Raw genomic sequence first — 18,401 nt, 5'->3', positions numbered from 1 at the left:
GAGAACACAACTGTGGGACGATTTGCATAACCCAACAAACACATATTTCCAATGTGATCAGAACCCAGGCAACGAAAACTAAAAACACTCTTCTTGTGAAGTTCCCAAAAGTCCTCCAGCACACCTTTAACAGCATACTCATGTTTCCCCCTTAAATTAATCCAATATGTTAAGATTAAATTCAAACTCCATAATTTCAATCAGTAAAGCCGAAACAGGGGACGACCTGACTGCACCACCACACAGTCTCAAAGCCTGTGCTTGTATCACACACAAACATAATAAAGTTGAAAATGATCTATAAACCACAACTATAATCAAGAATAGATCCAAATAAACAAATGAGATTGGTCATCAAATATTTTCATGTCACACCCAAGAATACTCACAGGGATAACGAAGAGTATTTAATGTTTCTTTATATTTATCAATTATTTTTGTCCGGTGCTTCCATGTCAGCTTATTATCCATCCACATGCCTGGAAATCTCACCACTGACACCTTTTAAGGAGTTTGACCATATCATTTCCAATCAAGTGCAGGTCCATTAATCCTGTCTGAAAAACACATAACTTGTCCCACCCATACCTGACACAAAATGTTCAATTAAAACAACTCAAAGTTAGATAATAGCCCCTCCATCCTCATTTCCACAATTTCATAAAAATTCTTTCCTTCCATAAATACCATTTCCCTTTTGAATAGTAAAAATACTACTGTTACAACATCTATATTTAACTGGCTTTACTAATACCATCTTCCAAATATAAAAATGAATTTAATGTCATACTTGCCCACCCATACCTTTACAAGACGTACAAATAGAAACAATCAGAAAAATTGTACAATAGCCCTCTCAATTGCATTTCCAAAAATTAATCAAAAGTCCGTCCTTCAATAAATATTATTTGCCTCTTCAATATCAAAAATATTGCTATTACAACATGTTTATTTAACTGTACTTTTCTAATATGATCTTCCAAACCCAAACTGATTCCAATGTTATTTAAGGCAGAGATTGCTAGGTATCTGAGTAGCCAGGGTATCAACGGTTATGGTGAGAAGGCGGGGGAGTGGGACTAAATGGGAGAATGGATCAGCTCATGATGAATTGGCAGAACAGAGTCGATGGGCTGAATGACCGACTTCTGCTCCTTTGTCTTATGGTCTTATTCTACCGTTCCAAATTCCCCTCTGATAAAACGTGAATTTACCTCTTTTATCGAAAATGTAATTCAAACACTCGATTACCATACATTCCACAAGTTTACATAAATGAGACTTTAATGATATTGGCCTACAAGAAGGAGGATCAGACGGGGAGATCCAGGTTTTAGAATGGGAACTACTACAACCATTTTCCATGAGAAAAGTAGATGGCCAAACCTCCAAATGTAATTCAGAAAGTTAAAATCAAGATTTTCTACAAGTTCATGATGCAGTCTATTCCCATTCACAACACTATACTCTGCCCCTTTTCCTTATAAAACTGACATCACCCCTCTACCAACTAACCTGTCAAGCCAAACGACAATATAATCCTGCACAGGAATAAAACTTAAAATGTGCAGGTTTCCTGAACAGATATAACATCGGAAGAATCTGACAAATCAGAAATAAACTGCTGAAAGTGTTGGCCATGTAAAATCAGGCTTCTTGCATTTCGCTTCAATATTTCAATCCCATTACATATCTTCACAAGTAGACTGGGATGCAGAAACCCCCACAAATCAGAGCTTCATTTACAGCTTCCCACATAACACCAGTTACACCAAGATACCTTTCTGCAGCTTTCACAATAATTTTAATTTCCTCAGTAGGATGAGATGCCTGATCAGTACAAATCACCCGATTGGTTATAAACATCACAAACTTCATTTTATCCAGCAGTGAAGTATCTTTGGTGAGGGAACTGTGATGCCGGCATATATCCACTGACGTCACAGTCTGTTCTCTGAGTGGAATCACTTTATCCAGTTTACCTGCTCTGCTTGCTGCACTTGTCCTTGAACAGGCCCTTCTGCTCACTGTGTTGTTCTGAACCAATTGTCACTTCATGCCTTACTAAACCAATCCTTTCTGCCTCCACATGGAACACATCCCTCCATCCTCCTCACATCCACGTGGTATCTAATAGCCTCTATCACATCTGCCTCCACCACCACCCGATATTCACTCCAGACACCCACCACGATGGGAATGAAAAACAAAACTTGAAACGTAAGTCTCCTTTAAACATTCTGAGTCAGGTTTTTAACATCATTGTCTTTTCTAATTGTTTTTTTCAACAGCAGCTATGCAGAGAAAAGATACAAAATGCACTAAATTACAAAATACTTCAATTGTGCAAAAAGGTCCAATGAGGATGTGTTCCCCTTTTCTCCTGAAGTGCATGCCCTCTGGCATTGGACATTTCCTCCTTAGAGAAAAAATCCCGGCTGTCCACTCTGTCTGTGTCTCTCACATTCCTGTAAACGTCTGTCAGACCTCCCTCAGCCTCTGCCACTCCGGAGAAAATTCCCCGAGATTGTTCAGTCACACTTTATCCAGGCAGCATCCTGTTAAGCGTCTTCCACTCGCCAGCCAAAACCTCCACAGTATTTCTGTCTTTGAATGCTATTCTCCAGATGTGGTTAAACTAGAGATTTATACAACTGCAACATAACTGCCTGACAATGGAACCACTATCTGGGAGTTATGAACTCGAATTGCAAGATCCCCCTGTAGATCAACAAAGTCCAATCTCATTGAAACCTACCGAATGTTGAAAGGACTGGATAAGGTGGATGTGGAGAAGGTATTTCCTGTGGTGGGGCACAGCCACAAAGTTGAGGGGCCACCTTTTCAAACAGAGGTAAGCAGGATAATTGTTTTTTATTAGCGAAGGTGTATTGGATCTGTGGAATGCTCTGCCACAGACTGCAGTGGAGCCCGAGTGTGTGGATATACTCAAGCCGGAAGTTGATCGTTTCCTGATCGGTCAGATCATCAAAGGATATGGCAGGAGGTCAGATATCTGGAATTGAGTGCGATCTGGGATCAGCTGTGATGGAAAGGTGGCTGAACTATTGGGCTGAATGGCCTAATTCTGTTCCTATGCCTTATGGACTTATGAACAGAAGCCCCCTCAATCATGGTGAATCTCCTCTGCACTCTTCCAGCACAAAACATCCTCTGTGCAGAATGCTAAGCGGAACTGAATGTAACTTTTCAAGAACGTTGTCAAGCCAGGCAGCATCTGTTGAGGGGAATAGAGTCGATGGCTGGGACAGAACCCCTCCCTTACGGCACTAACACAGGCCATTCGGCCCAACCTTTCAATGCTGTCCTCCTGTCCATTTAAACTAATCCCTCTGCCTGTCTTTGACACAGAACACAGAAATCTACAGCACATTACAGGCTCTTCAGCCCACAATGTTGTAACCTACTCTAGAGACTGCCTCGGATTTCCTGATTGTATAACCCTCTATGTTTCTAAGCTCCATGGACCTATCTAAGAGTCTCTGGGAAAATGCCTCTGGTTATCCACATGGTCAAAGCCTCTCATCATCTCATACACCTCTATCAGGTCACCTCTCATCCTCCGTCACTACAAGAAAGAAAGGCCAAGTTCACTCAATCTATTCTCATAACGCTGCTCTCCAATCCAAGAGCAACATCCTTGTAAATCTACTCTACACTCTCTATAGTATCCACATCCTTCCTGTAGTGAGGCCACCAGAACTGAACACAGGACTCCCAAGTGGGGTCCAACTAAACCCACAGCCCTGTCCTGTTGGGGTACAATTACTTATGTACAGGTTAGGAGGAATATAGCCTCAACATCAGCTCACAGCTCTTGAACTCAATCCCACGTTGATGAAGACCATCACACCAGACGTCTTCCTAACAAAACTGCCAACCTCCACAGCAGCTTTGAGTGTCGTATGGACATGGACCCCAAGATCTCTCTGACCCTCCACACTGCCAAGAGTCTTACCATTGATATTATATTCTGTGTTCAAATTTGACCTGCAGAAATGAATCTCTTCATCTGTGTTGAACTCCCTCTGCCACTTTCCGGTTCTGCATCCGAAGCGAGGAAATAGATTGCTGAGCCTCTGGCGAGGATCATTATGTCCTCAGTGTCCACGGGAATGGTACCGGAGTATTGGAGGGAGGCGAATGTTGTCCCCTTGTACAAAAAGGGTAGTAGGGATAGTCTGGATAATTATAGACCATTGAGCCTTACATCTGTGTGGGAAAGCTGTTGGAAAAGATTCACAAAGATCGGATCTATTGGCATTTAAAGAATCATGGTCTGATCAGTGACAGTCAGCATGGCTTTCTGAAGGGCAGATTGTGTCTAACAAGCCTGATGGAGTTCTTTTAGGAGGTGACCAGCCATATAGAAGAGGGTCGTGCAGTGGATGTAATCTACATGGATTTTAGTAATGCATTTGATAAGGTTCCACACGGCAGGCTTATACAGAAGTCAGAAGGCATGGGATCCAGGGATGTTTGACCAGGTGGATTCAGGATTGGCTTGCCTGCAGAAAGCAGAGAGTTGTGCTGGATGGTGTACATTCGGATTGTGACTAGTGGTGTCCCACCAGGATCAATTCTGGGATCCCTATTTTTTGTGATTTTTATTAACGACCTGGATGTGCGGGTAGAAGGATGGGTTGGCAAGTTTGCAGAAGACACAAAGGTTGGTGGTGTTGTGGATAGTGCTAAGGAATGTCAAAGATTGCAGAGAGACATTGATAGGATGCAGGAGAGGGCTGAGAAGTGGCAGATAGAGTTCAACCTGGAGAAGTGTGAGGTGGTACACTTTGGAAGGTCAAATTTCAAGGCAGAGTACAAAGTAAATGGTAGGATACTTGGAAGTGTGGAGGAGCAGAGGGATCTGGGGCTACATATCCAGATGCCTCACAGGTAGACAGAGTAGTTAAGAAAGCTTATGGGGTGTTAGCTTTCCTAAGTCGAGGGATAGAGTTTAAGAGTCGCGATGTAATGATGCAGCTCTATAAAACTTTGGTTAGGCCATACTCGGAGTACTCTGTCCAGTTCTGGTCACCTCACTATAAGAAGGATGTGGAAGCATTGGAAAGGGTACAGAGGAGATTTACCAGAATTCTGTCTGGTTTTGACAGTATGCATTATGATCAGATATGAAGGGAGCTTGGGCTTTACTCTCGGGAAAGAAGGAGGATGAAAGGACACATGATAGAGGTATACAATATATTAAGGGGAATAGATAGAGTGGACATCCAGCCCTCTTCCCCAGGGCACCACTGCTCAATACAAAAGGACATGGCTTTAAGGTAAGGGGAGGGAAGTTCGAGGGGGATATTAGAGGAAGATTTTATACTCAGAGAGTGGTTGGTGCGTGGAATGAACTGCCCGAGTCAGTGGTGGAGGCAGATACACGAGTGAAGTTTAAGAGTCTACTAGACAGGTATATGGAGGAATTTAAGCTTAGGGAGGCAGAGTTTAAGGGTCGGCACAACATTGAGGGCCAAAGGGCCTGTACTGTGCTGTATTGTTCTATGTTCTATTTCTCGCTGGAATCTCTCTTTCCATTTAATTTTTTATTGAAGGCACGTTACAATACAGAAAACGTAATGCATTACATTTTCCTCCATTTTGCTTTGATACCTTACCCCTGAACAACACCACAATGTCATCAGTGGGGCCTTCTGGGAGTTGCAGTCATTGTTCCTCGCTCGCTCCCTGTCAAAGCATGTTTCGTCAGCCACCACCGACGTCACCGAAACAGACCCACCGAGGCGCGAAGGGGAATCACCCCCGTCCTTGTGGGCGCCGAGGCCGGTGACACTGACAGAAGCGACTCGCTGATCTCCGCCATGGCGATGAAGCGGAAGAGGAGGGGCTGATCATAGGCCGATTTCCTCCAGCCTATCGTAGCTCAGATTTAACACTGACCCCTGCTGTCATTGGCTGCAGTGCCTGTCGCCTGAGGGTGATTAGTTTATGTGAACGTCAGTCAGCCTTCCTGTATTTATGAGTTTGCATTTGGATTTATAACGGGACAGGAAGCAAATTGGGAGAAATGAGAGTTTTTACGTGATGGTGCATCAGATTCCGAGTTACATTATTAACAATAAAAGGGCAAAGGCCGTGTTGAGGAAAGAGGTGATTTACTGGAGGTTATATGGAGATAATATTGGAAGGGATATCAAACTTGGAGATGTTTGGGATATGATTTTGAAAATGGGGGGGGGGGGATTTGTGGGGATCATAATATTCCAGTGTTGTTTAATGAGGGCAAAATGATTGTTACTGAAACAGGATTGTCACTGGCTGGGTCATTTGCTGAGATTCATAATCAGGATAATTTAAGTGAAGAAGTTAAACAATGTAGGGATATGTTTTTCAGTGTGTGCTCGAAGTCAGCTGTAGCAATGACAGTATCACTGATGGAGAGATTTATTTGTATAAATTGAAGAAGTCTATTAATAATGCAGGTCAGGTGTCCCCGGGAAAGAGATGTTTGAAATTGTAATTGTATATAATTCTCTTTAGTGAAAGTATTAAATGTTTGAATTGTGCATCTACTTTCCTCATGGAAAATGGCAGCAGTCGTACCTATTCTAAAACCTGGTAGATCCCCATTTGATCCTTCTTGTTATGGACCAAAATCGTGAATCTCTCATTTATGTAAACTGATGGAATGTTTGGTAATTAAGCACTTGCGTTATATTTTGGAAAGAGTGTTGATATAGTGTTTTATTAGAGTGGATTTCGAAGGGTAAAATGACATTAGATTCAGTTTTAGGTTTGGAAGATGATATTCGGAAAGCACAATTCAATAAAGATGTCGTAATAGCAGTATGTCTTGATACTGAAAAGGGAAATGATATGGAAGAAAGGACTTCTGATTAAATTAGGAGTGAGGGGGACATTGTATAATTTTTCTGAGTTTTTTTTTTGGATGGACTGTCCAAGTACCGGTCAGCATGTTATGTTTGTGTTTCTATGACATGGAGAATGGGATCCATCTTCAAATTAACAATGTTTGTATGTGATACAATTACAGGCTTTAAGATTGTGTTCAGGTGCAGTAATGTTGTCTCCTGTTTTGGCTTTACTGATTACAATGGAACAATTGCCCTCAAAGTAACAGAGGTTCAAGTTCAAACTCCAGGAAATCTGCAGATGCTGGAAATTCAAGCAACACACACAAAATGCTGCTGGAACGCAGCAGGCCAGGCAACATCTATACCTGTCCTGACGGAGGGACTCGGCCTGAAACGTTGACAGTGCTTCTCCCTACAGATGCTGCCTGGCCTGCTGTGTTCCACCAGCATTTTGTGTGTGTTGCTGGAGGTTCAAGTTGACGTTAACATTCTGGATTAATTTCAGAGGGCAATGAAATGATCATCCTGTTAAAGGTGTGCTGGAGGATGGTTGGGGACATCACAAAAAGAGTGTTTTTTGTTTTGTGTGGCTGGGTTCTTACCACACTGGGAATACGGGTGTATTTGATGATACAACATGTCCCACTGTAGCTTTCTCTGTAACCCCACCTTGTTTTTTCCAATGACTTCAGTTGATTTTAGGTTACACGATCGGACTCGGTTCTGCCTGAGAGTCTGTTGGTTCATCAGTATATTAATGACAGTTATTATGATACAGTAACCATTTTTACAGATGAATCAAAAGATAAGTTAACTGGGGATGTTGGTGTGGCTGTTTTTGTGTGCCTGAATTGCAGGTAATGATAAAGAAATGACTTGTAGTCATTTATCAGCATAGGAAGCAGAATTCTTTCCCAACAGTTTAGGCTTACAGTGGGGGGAGGAAATTGGTCCTTATAATTTGCTCAGAATATATTTCGGTTTTGATGACTCTTAAACAGGTCATTCTGGCAGTAGGTATTTCATATCTAAAGTTTGATTTATATGTCTGCACATTATGGGCCGCAGATCACAATGTTGAGGGAAATGATGTTGACTGTTTAGCACCAAAAGCTGTTAAATGTTAAGCTGCGGATATAGACCTTCCACTTAGCAAATTAGAAGCTAAAGGGTTGGTACTGTTAAGAATTAGGGGCTTATGGCAAGACGTAGGATAATGGACATAAGGACAGACACCTTTACAGAATACATAAACTTGCAGTGTTTATAGAAGAAGGTCTGAAAACAAGGGAAGGAATGATATTGACTCGACTTAGAAATGCCCACACCATGCTTAATTATGCCGTGTAACTAATTGGAAAATTTCATTCTGTGTCGTGTACATTTTGTCATTATGAAACTGTCGAAATACATACTATTTCAATATGAAGCATATAAGGCTGAAGAGAAATCAACTGCAGTCTTCAGTACAATCTTTGCGAGGGAAGATAGTTTTCAGGTAAAAACTTTATTAAATTATGGGATTGACTTTAAATCAATTTACAGTTTGAGCTGGAAAAGGCATGTATTAATTGTGTTAAACCTAAGGAAATGGCATAGAAGGTAGCAAAGGTGAGTGGGATGTTGGATTATTGGGATGCTCTTAAAATCCAACAAAAGGCAACGAAAAAAGCCATAAGAATGGTCAAGACGAAATATGAGGGCAAACTGGCCAATAATATAAATCAGGATACTAAAAGTTTAGAAGAGCCTCTGTGACCTCTTGTTTAAATCCATTCACTCACCCCCTTCCCATCTTAATCCACCCCTTTCCCGCACTCGTTTCTGCTGTCTCTCTCCCCTATTCATCTTTGTTCTTCAGAGAAGATGTCGATCTGAAACGTTGATTGTCCATCTCTCTCCACACATGCTACCTGACCTGCTCGGTTCCTACAGCATTTTGTGTCTGTTTGATCGGTAAATCTCTGCTCTCCGTCCAGCGGAAAGATATTGGAGAGATATTAGTTGCCCACCTGCTTCCCTGGGAAAGGTTGCCTGTCGGCAACCCGACTGCGCCGAAGGCCCACGGGCTTTCCACTGGTCCTGGGGACGCTTTGCCCGAGTGTTCCCCCAATCTCTGGGGCAGTGCTGCCTGAGTCTCCCACAATGCCCGGGGACTCTCTAATTCTCTGCTTCCCCTCCCAGTCTCTGTCACCCTGGATGTGGAAACGGCGAATCCATGGATCGAGGTGTCTGAGGAACAGAAGAGTGTGAGATGTACCCGGACCCGGAGAGATCTCCCTGACACCGGGAAGAGATTCACAAATCGGGCTTGTATGCTGGGATCGGAGGGATTCACATAGGGGAGACATTACTGGGAGGTGGAGGTGACGGAGAATCGGGGCTGGGGTCTGGGAGTCGCCGCAGAGTCTGTGAAGAGGAAGAGACGGGTCAGTCTGAGTCCGGACACCGGATTCCGGGTCATCGGGCGGAATTATGATGTGTTACATCGGGATTGTGACATGTCCCATGATCTCCCCTCCCCCGAGTCCTGTCTCGCTGCCGGTCCCATCCCCGGGAGGGTGGGAGTTTATCTCAGTTACGAGTCCGGGACAGTTTCATTTTACAACGCGGAAACCAAGCCCCATCTCCACACCTTCACTGGGAATAAATTCACGGGGAAACTTTATCCTTACTTTGCGACTGGGGATGAAAACCAGTGGCTGAGGATCTGCTCCCGTTATGCTCCGGGTCTGTAAATGGGTTGGGTCCTGGGACCGGCGTCAGGAGTAAGATCACTGTAAGTGTAAATATGCAGAGAGTGAAATAATCATGAGATGAGAATTATCGATCCATTAATTTTAACTCGTTCACCGCATCCAACAACAGAATAGAATAGGGTCCTGAGCTCCCCCAGGTGCTACAGTCCACACGAACTGAAACAGGTTAAATGGGACAAGTGGGGGTGGTGCTGATCGGAAAAGACAGTGCAGATTGTTCATTAAGTTCATCTGCCATTTCTTTGTCCCCCATTACTACTTCACCAGCATCATTTTCCAGTGGTCTAGTATCAACTCTCATCTCCCTTTCACTCTTCATGTAACTGAAAACTAAACTTTTAGTATCCTGATTTATATTATTGGCTAGTTTGCCCTCATATTTCGTCTTGACCATTGTTATGGCTTTTTTCGTTGCCTTTTGTTGGATTTTAAGAGCATCCCAATAATCCAACATCCGACTCACCTTTGCTACCTTATATGCCATTTCCTTAGAGTTAACACAGTCGTTAACTTGACTTGTCAGCGACGGATTCCTACCCCCGCCATTGGAGAACTTCTTCGGTGGGACACATCTCTCCTGCTGTTCCCACATCCATCAGCCACATCTGTTAAGTCGTCATCCCCAGAGTAACGTCCCGATACAATTGGGACGATTCCATTATTATATGCCTCTGCATGTTCAATACTGTGAATTAATTTAACGTCAGTCCTATAACTTAATAAAGTTTTTAATCTGAAAACTATCAACCCCTCAAAGATTGTACTGAAGACTGCATTTGATTTTTTTCGCCCATATCTGCTTCACACTGAAATAGTATGTGTTTAAAAGTTTCATAATGACAAAATGTACACAACAGTCATATGAAGCAAGGTTAGCAGAGCTGGGACTTTTCTCTTTGAAACGTAAAGGAATGAGAGGGGACTTGATAGAGGTCTAGAAGATTATGAGAGGCATAGATAGGGTGGATAGTCAGTACCTGTTCCCCAGGGCACCAATAACAAACACCAGAGGACATAGGTACAAAATTAAGGGATGGAAGTTTAGGGGAGACATTAGGGGTAAGTTTTACTTTACACAGAGGGTTGTGAGTGCCTGGAATGACTTGCCAGGGTTGGTGGTGGAGGCTAAAACATTTGGGGTATTTAAGAACCTCTTGGACAGGCACACGGATGAAAGAAAATTAGAGGGTTATGGGGTAGTGTGGGTTTAGTACTTTTTTTAAGGATTATATGGGTTGGCACAACATGAAGGGCTGAAGGGCCTGTTCTGTTCTGTAGTGTTCTATGGTTCTATGGTCCTGTGACACAGAATGAAGTTTTCTAATTAAATACAAGGCATAATTAAGCACAGTGCTGACAATTCTAAGTCGTGTCAATATCATTCCTTCCCTTCCTGTTTTAAGCCCTTCTTCCAAAAACCCAACTTGTTTATGTATTCTGTAAAGGCATCAGTCCTTATGGCAATTTTCCTTCAGACCTTGCCATAAGTCCTGAATTCTTAACCCTACCATCCTCTTAGCTTCTGATTTGCGAAGTGGAATGTCTATATCCACAGTTGAACTTCTAACAGGTTTTGTTGCTAAACAGTCAACTCCATCATTTCCTTCAACAGTGCGATGTGCAGGGCCCATAAGGTGCAGACATATGAACCGAACTTTGTATGTGAAATAATGCTTGATGAGTTTCCAACAGTCAATCTGACCTACTGCTAGAATGTCCTGTTTTAAGGCTCATCAAAACCGAAAGAGAATCTGAACAAATTACAAGTTTGCAAGGACCAATTTCCTCCACACACTGTAACCCTAAAATCAAAGCAAAGAATTCTGCTTCATAGACCCACAAATGGCTGGTAAGTGATTTCTTTATCATTGCCTGCAACTCAGGCACACACAAAAAAATGAGAACAGACGCACCAACATTCCCAGTTAAATTACGTTTTAATCCATCTGTAAAAATGCTGACCGTATGATAATAACTTTCATTAATACACTCGTGAACCAACAGACTCTCAGGCAGAACGGAATCCAATTGTGTAACCTAAAATTAACTACAGTCATTGGAAAAAACAACAAAGTGGGGTTACCGAGAAAGCTACAGTGGGACACATTGTATCACCCAATACACCCATATTCCCAGCGTGATAAGAACCCAGCCACCCAGAACTAAAAGCATTCTTCTTGTGATGTTCCCCACCACCCTTTAGCACATGATGTTAAATCCAATTTGTTAACGTCAACTTCAACCTCTGTCCCTGTAAGGGCAATTGTCCCATTTCAACCAGTAAAGCCGAAACAGGGGACGACCTGACTTAACTACAACACAATCTTAAAGCACAAAATGTATCACACCAAACATCATAAAGTTGAAGAGGAAGGTGATCTATAAACCACAAACATAATCAAGAACAGATCCAATTAAACAAACGAGATTGGTCATCAAATATTTTCATGTCACACCCAAGAATACTCACAGGGATTACGAAGAGTATTTCATGTTTCTTTACATTTATCAATTCTTTTCTGATCAGGTGCTTCAATGTCAGCTTATTATCCGTCCACATGCCTGGAAATCTCACCATTGACACCTTTTAAGGAGTTTGACCATATCATTTCCAATCAAGTGCAGGTCCATTAATCCTGTTTGTAAAGCACATAACTTGTGTTTTTGCTACTGAAAGCTTAAATCCCATCTAGTCGCCGACTGTTCGACCTTACTAATTGCTAAAGCATCCTATATACAGTAAAAGTGAAATTTCTACCTCTAATCCATAAACCTCCATCATCTGCACATAGAGATTTACACAATGAAAAACCTGTCTCAGAGAAAAATATTATTAATTATAATATTGTTATGATCCCAGCCCCCTCCTTTGTGAGAATCGCAAGAGCACCCTTTGAGGAGGGGGGGGGTCAGTAGACCCAGGAAGTAAGAGAGAGAGGAACGTGAAAAATTGCACGTCCCACCAGGGATACAGAATAAGATGCCAGCAACTATTGTCTCATGGAGACCACGTGAAAAGCCCTTGGGCAAGGTGGGCTGGTTGAGAGAGAGATTGCATCATCCCAACCTGATTGACACCTGCGACCCCGTGAGGAAGTATAAAGGAGAGTCTCAGGGGGACAGTCCCTTAGACGCACCCAGAAGACACGAGAGAGCGATCCCGCAGTAGCGGGATGCCATTCTGAAGGAAGCCACGTGCGTTAGATTCCGGGATTGGAATTTGTGGCTGGAATCACAGGAAACCGCTTTTAACTAACATCGGGGAGAGGGAACCAACGCTTCCCCGATTTCACCGAAGATTCATCAAGACTCGGCAAGTTCTTTCTCTTCTCCCCCACCCAATCTCTCTCTCTCGGTCGCCCCACGCAAAACCCAGCGATTTTCAAAGGGCTGCGGCCTGCAGACTTTCAGACTGACTTTTATATTTCCAACGGACAATCTATTAACCCCTAGACACCAGCAGAGCTCACTTCTTAATGATGATGATTACTATACCCGCGCTTTAGATTGAATGTTGACAATGTGCACTATCTAAATGTATGTATTAACCCTACTTTTGTGTCCCTTTACGAGTAAAACGTTTGAAAATAGTGACATCAGACTGCAACGGACCTCTCTATCTCTGCTGGTAAGTTCTCCAGTTACGGGATTCATAACAATATAAAATAATAAATACTGCCTGTGGGATCCCAGTCTCTATCTCATAACAACCTGAATATAACTTTCCCACCCATACCTGACACAAAACGTTCAATTAAAACAACTCAAAGTTAGATAATAGCCCCTCCATCCTCATTTCCACAATTTCATAAAAATTCTTTCCTTACAGAAATACCATCTGCCTTTTGAATAGTAAAAATACTGCTGTTACAACATCTATATTTAACTGGCTTTACTAATACCATCTTCCAAATATAAACATGAATTCAATGTCATACTTGCCCATCCAGACCTTTACAAGACGTACAAATAGAAACAATCAGAAAAAATTGTACAATAGCCCTCTCATTTGCATTTCCAAAAATTAATCAAAAGTCCATCCTTCAATAAATATCATTTGCCTTTTCAATATCAAAAATATTGCTATTACAACATCTTTATTTAACTGTACTTTCCTATTATGATCTTCCAAACCCAAACTGATTCCAATGTTATTTAAGGCAGAGATTGCTAGGTATCTGAGTAGCCAGGGTATCAACGGTTATGGTGAGAAGGTGGGGGAGTGGGACTAAATGGGAGAATGGATCAGCTCATGATGAATTGGCAGAACAGAGTCGATGGGCTGAATGACCGACTTCTGCTCCTTTGTCTTATGGTCTTATTCTACCGTTCCAAATTCTCCTCTGATAAAACGTGAATTTACCTCTTTTATCGAAAATATAATTCAAACATTCGATTACCATACATTCTACAAGTTTACATAAATGAGACTTTAATGATATTGGCCTACAAGGAGGATCAGACGGGGAGATCCAGGTTTTAGAATGGGAACTACTACAACCATTTTCCATGAGAAAAGTGGATAGCCAAACCTCCAAATACGATTCAGAAAGCTAATATTTTTCAAAAGAAAATTACACACATACCTGTTGAATCAAGATTTTCGACAAGTTCATGATGCATTTTATTCCCATTCACAACACTATACTCTGCCCCTTTCCTTATAAAACTGACAACACCACCCCTCTACCAACTGACCTGTCAAGCCAAATGACAATATAATCCTGCACAGGAATAAAACTTAAAATGTGCAGGTTTCCTGAACAGATATAACATCGGAAGAATCTGACCAATCAGAAATAAACTGCTGAAAGTGTTGACCATGTAAAATCAGGCTTCTTGCATTTCACTTCAATATTTCAATCCCATTACATATCTTCACAAGTAGACTGGGATGCAGAAACCCCCACAACTCAGAGCTTCATTTACAGCTTCCCACAAAACACCAGTTACACCAAGATACCTTTCTGCAGCTTTCACAATAATTTTAATTTCCTCAGTAGGATGGGATGCCTGATCAGTACAATTCACCCGATTGGTTATAAACTTCACAAACTTCATTTTATCCAGCAGTGAAGTATCTTTGGTGAGAGAACTGTGATGCCGGCATATATCCACTGACGTCACAGTCTGTTCTCTGAGTGGGATCACTTTATCCAGTTTACCTGCTCTGCTTGCTGTACTTGTCCTTGAACAGGCCCTTCTGCTCACTGTGTTGTTCTGAACCAATTGAACTGGTCACTTCATGCCTTACTAAACCAATCCCTTCTGCCTACACAAGGAGCACATCCCTCCATTCTCCTCTCATCCACGTGGTATCCAACAGCCTCTATCACATCTGCCTCCACCACCACCCGATATTCACTCCAGACACCCACCACTCTGGGAATGAAAAACAAAACTTGAACCGCAAATCTTCTTTAAACATCCTGATTTTTAACATCCAGGTTTTTAACATTATTGTCTTTTCTAATTGTTTTTTTTTCCAACAGCAGCTATGCAGAGAAAAGGTACAAAATGCACTAAATTACAAAATACTTCAATAGTGCAAAAAGGTCCAATGAGGATGTGTTCCCCCTTTCCCCTGAAGTTCATGCCCACTGGCATTGGACATTTCCTCCTTAGAGAGAAAATCCCGGCTCTCCACTCTGTCTGTGTCTCTCACATTCCTGTAAACGTCTGTCAGACCTCCCTCAGCCTCTGCCACTCCGGAAAAAATTCCCCGAGATTGTCCGGTCTCACTTTATCCAGGCAGCATCCTGTTAAGCCTCTTCCACTCACCATCCAAAACCTCCGCATTATTCCTGTCTTCAAATTCAATTCTCCAGATGTGGTTAAACTAGAGATTTATACAACTGCAACATAACTGCCTGACAATGGAACCACTATCTGGGAGTTATGAACTCGGATTCCAAGATCCCCCTGTAGATCAACACAGTCCAATCTCACCCCATGAATATAACAGCAACGAGATAATGCTGAGGCTTTATAAGACTCTAGTCAGGCCACACTTGGAGTATTGTCAACAGTGTTGGGCCCCACATCTCAGACATGATGTGTTGTCATTGGAGAGAGTCCAGAGGAGGTTCAGAAAGATGATTTCGGGAATGAAGGGGTTAAAATATGAGGAGCACTTGGCAGCTCTGACCCTGTGCTCACTGCAACTCAGAAAAATGCGGGGCATCTCATTGAAACCTACCGAATGTTGAAAGGACTGGATAAGGTGGATGTGGAGGAGGTATTTCCTGTGGTGGGGCCCAGCCACAAAGTTGAGGGGCCACCTTTTCAAACAGAGGTAAGCAGCTTATTTTTTTATTAGCCAGAGAGTATTGGATCTGTGGAATGCTCTGCGACAGACTGCGGTGGAGGCCGAGTGTGTGGGTATATTCAAGGTGGAAGTTGATCGTTTCCTGATCGGTCAGGGCATCAAAGGATATGGCGGGAGGTCAGATATCTGGAATTGAGTGCGATCTGGGATCAGCCATGATGGAAAGGTAGCTGACTCAATGGGCTGAATGGCCTAATTCTGTTCCTATGCCTTATGGACTTATGAACAGAAGCCCCCTCAATCATGATGAATCTCCTCTGCACTCTTCCAGCACAAAACATCCTTTGTACAGAATGCTAAGCGGAACTGAATGCAACTTTTCAAGAACGTTATCATGTCAGGCAGCATCTGTTGAGGGGAATAGAGTCGATGGCTGGGACAGAACCCGTCACTTACGGCGCTAACACAGGCCTTTCGGCCCAACCTTCTCATGCTGTCTTCCTGTCCATTTAAACTAATCCCTCTGCCTGTCTTTGACACAGAACACAGAAATCTACAGCACATTACAGGCTCTTCAGCCCACAATGTTGTACCGACCATGTAACCTACTCTAGAGACTGCCTCGGATTTCCCGATCATATAGCCCTCTGTGTTTCTAACCTCCGTGACGCTATCTAAGAGTCTATTAAAATATCCTGTTGTATCCACCTCCACCATCACTGCCGGCAGTGCATTCCACGCACCCACCACTCTGTGTGTAAGAAACTTACCCCTGACATTCCCTCAGTACCGACTTCTAAGCAGCTAAAACTACGTCCCCACATGTTAGGCACTTCAAGCCTTGGAAAATGCCTCTGGCTATCCACATGGTCAAAGCCTCTCACCATCTTATACACCTCTATCACGTCACCTCTCATCCTCCGTCGCTCCAAGAAGGCTAAGTTCACTCAATCTGTTCTCATAAGGCATGCTCTACAATCCAAGAGCAACATCCTTGTAAATCTACTCTACACTCTCTACAGTATCCACATCCTTCCTGTCGTGAGGCCACTGGAACTGAACACAGGACTCCCAAGTGGGGTCCAACTAAGTGCACAGCCCTGCCGTGTTGGGGTACAATTACTTATGTACAGGTTAGGAGAAATATCGCTTCAACATCACCTCACAGCTCTTGAACTCAATCCCACGGTTGATAAAGGCCATCACACCAGACCCCTTCCTAACCACACTGCCAACCTCCACAGCAGCTTTGAGTGTCGTATGGACATGGACCCCAAGATCTCTCTGACCGTCCACAATGCCAAGAGTCTTACCATTAATATTATATTCTGTGTTCAAATTTGACCTGCAGAAATGAACCTCTTCATCTGTGTTGAACTCCATCTGCGCTTCCCAGTTCTGCATCCGAGGCAAGGAAATAGATTGCTGAGCCTCTGGCGAAGATCATTATGTCCCCATTGTCCACGGGAATTGTACCGGAGTATTGGAGGGAGGCGAATGTTGTCCCCTTGTTCAAAAAGGATAGTAAGGATAGTCCCGATAATTATAGACCATTGAGCCTTACATCTGTGGTGGGAAAGCTGTTGGGAAAGATTCAGAAAGATAGGATTTATTGGCATTTAGAGAATCTTGGTCTGATCAGTGACAGTCAGCATGGCTTTCTGAAGGACAGATCGTGTCTAAAAAGCCTGATGGAGTTCTTTTAAGAGGTGACCAGGCATATAGATGAGGGTAGTGCAGTGGATGTGATCTACATGGATTTTAGTAATGCATTTGATAAAGTTACACGTGGTAGGCTTATTCATAAAGTCAGAAGGCATGGGAACCAGTGATGTTTGACCAGGTGGATTCAGAATTGGCTTGCCTGCAGAAAGCAGAGAGTTCTGGTGGAGGGAGTACATTTGGATTGGAGGGTTGTGACTAGTGGTATCCCACAAGGGTCAGTTCTGGGACCCCTACTTTTTGTGATTTTTATTAACGACCTGGATGTGGGGGTAGAAGAATGGGTTGGCAAGTTTGCAGAAGACACAAAGATTGGTGGTGTTGTGGATAATGAAGAGGATTGTCAAAGATTGCAGAGAGACATTGATAGGATGCAGGAGTGGGCTGAGAATAGGCAGATGGAGTTCAACCCAGAGAAGTGTGAGGTGGTACACTTTGGAAGGACAAACTCCAAGGCAGAGTACAAAGTAAATGGCAGGACACTTCGCAGTGCAGAGGAGCAGAGGGATCTGGGGCTACATGTACACAGATCCCTGAAAGTTGCCTCACAGGTAGACAGAGTAGTTAAGAAAGCTTATGCGGTGTTAGCTTTCATAACTCGAGGGATAGAGTTTAAGAGTCGCGATGTAATGATGCAGCTCTATAAAACTCTGGTTGGGCCACAGGGAGTACTCTGTCCAGTTCTGGTCACCTCACTATAGGAAGAATGTGGAAGCACTGGAAAGGGTACAGAGGAGATTTACCAGAATGCTGCCTGGTTTAGAGAGTATGGATTATGATCAGAGATTC

The 18,401-nt window shown here is 42.9% G+C and overlaps 1 protein-coding gene across 1 annotated transcript in view; it reads right to left on the bottom strand.

Moving 5' to 3' along the window:
* Window positions 1-18,401, bottom strand: part of LOC132385800 (E3 ubiquitin-protein ligase TRIM39-like) — a 51,641-nt gene that overhangs the window by 9,172 nt on the left and 24,068 nt on the right. Inside the window, exons 7-8 of the mRNA XM_059958022.1 lie at window positions 17,204-17,470; window positions 9,539-9,640 (exon numbers count right to left, since the gene is read on the bottom strand). The gene's annotated coding sequence lies outside the window, so the exon portion shown is untranslated. The remainder of the gene's footprint in view (window positions 1-9,538; window positions 9,641-17,203; window positions 17,471-18,401) is intronic.

The sequence above is a fragment of the Hypanus sabinus genome, assembly GCF_030144855.1.
Source record: "Hypanus sabinus isolate sHypSab1 chromosome X2 unlocalized genomic scaffold, sHypSab1.hap1 SUPER_X2_unloc_23, whole genome shotgun sequence".
NCBI lineage: Eukaryota > Metazoa > Chordata > Chondrichthyes > Myliobatiformes > Dasyatidae > Hypanus > Hypanus sabinus.
Note: the sequence above shows the minus strand (reverse complement) of the source record. Positions and strands in the feature narration are given on the sequence as shown.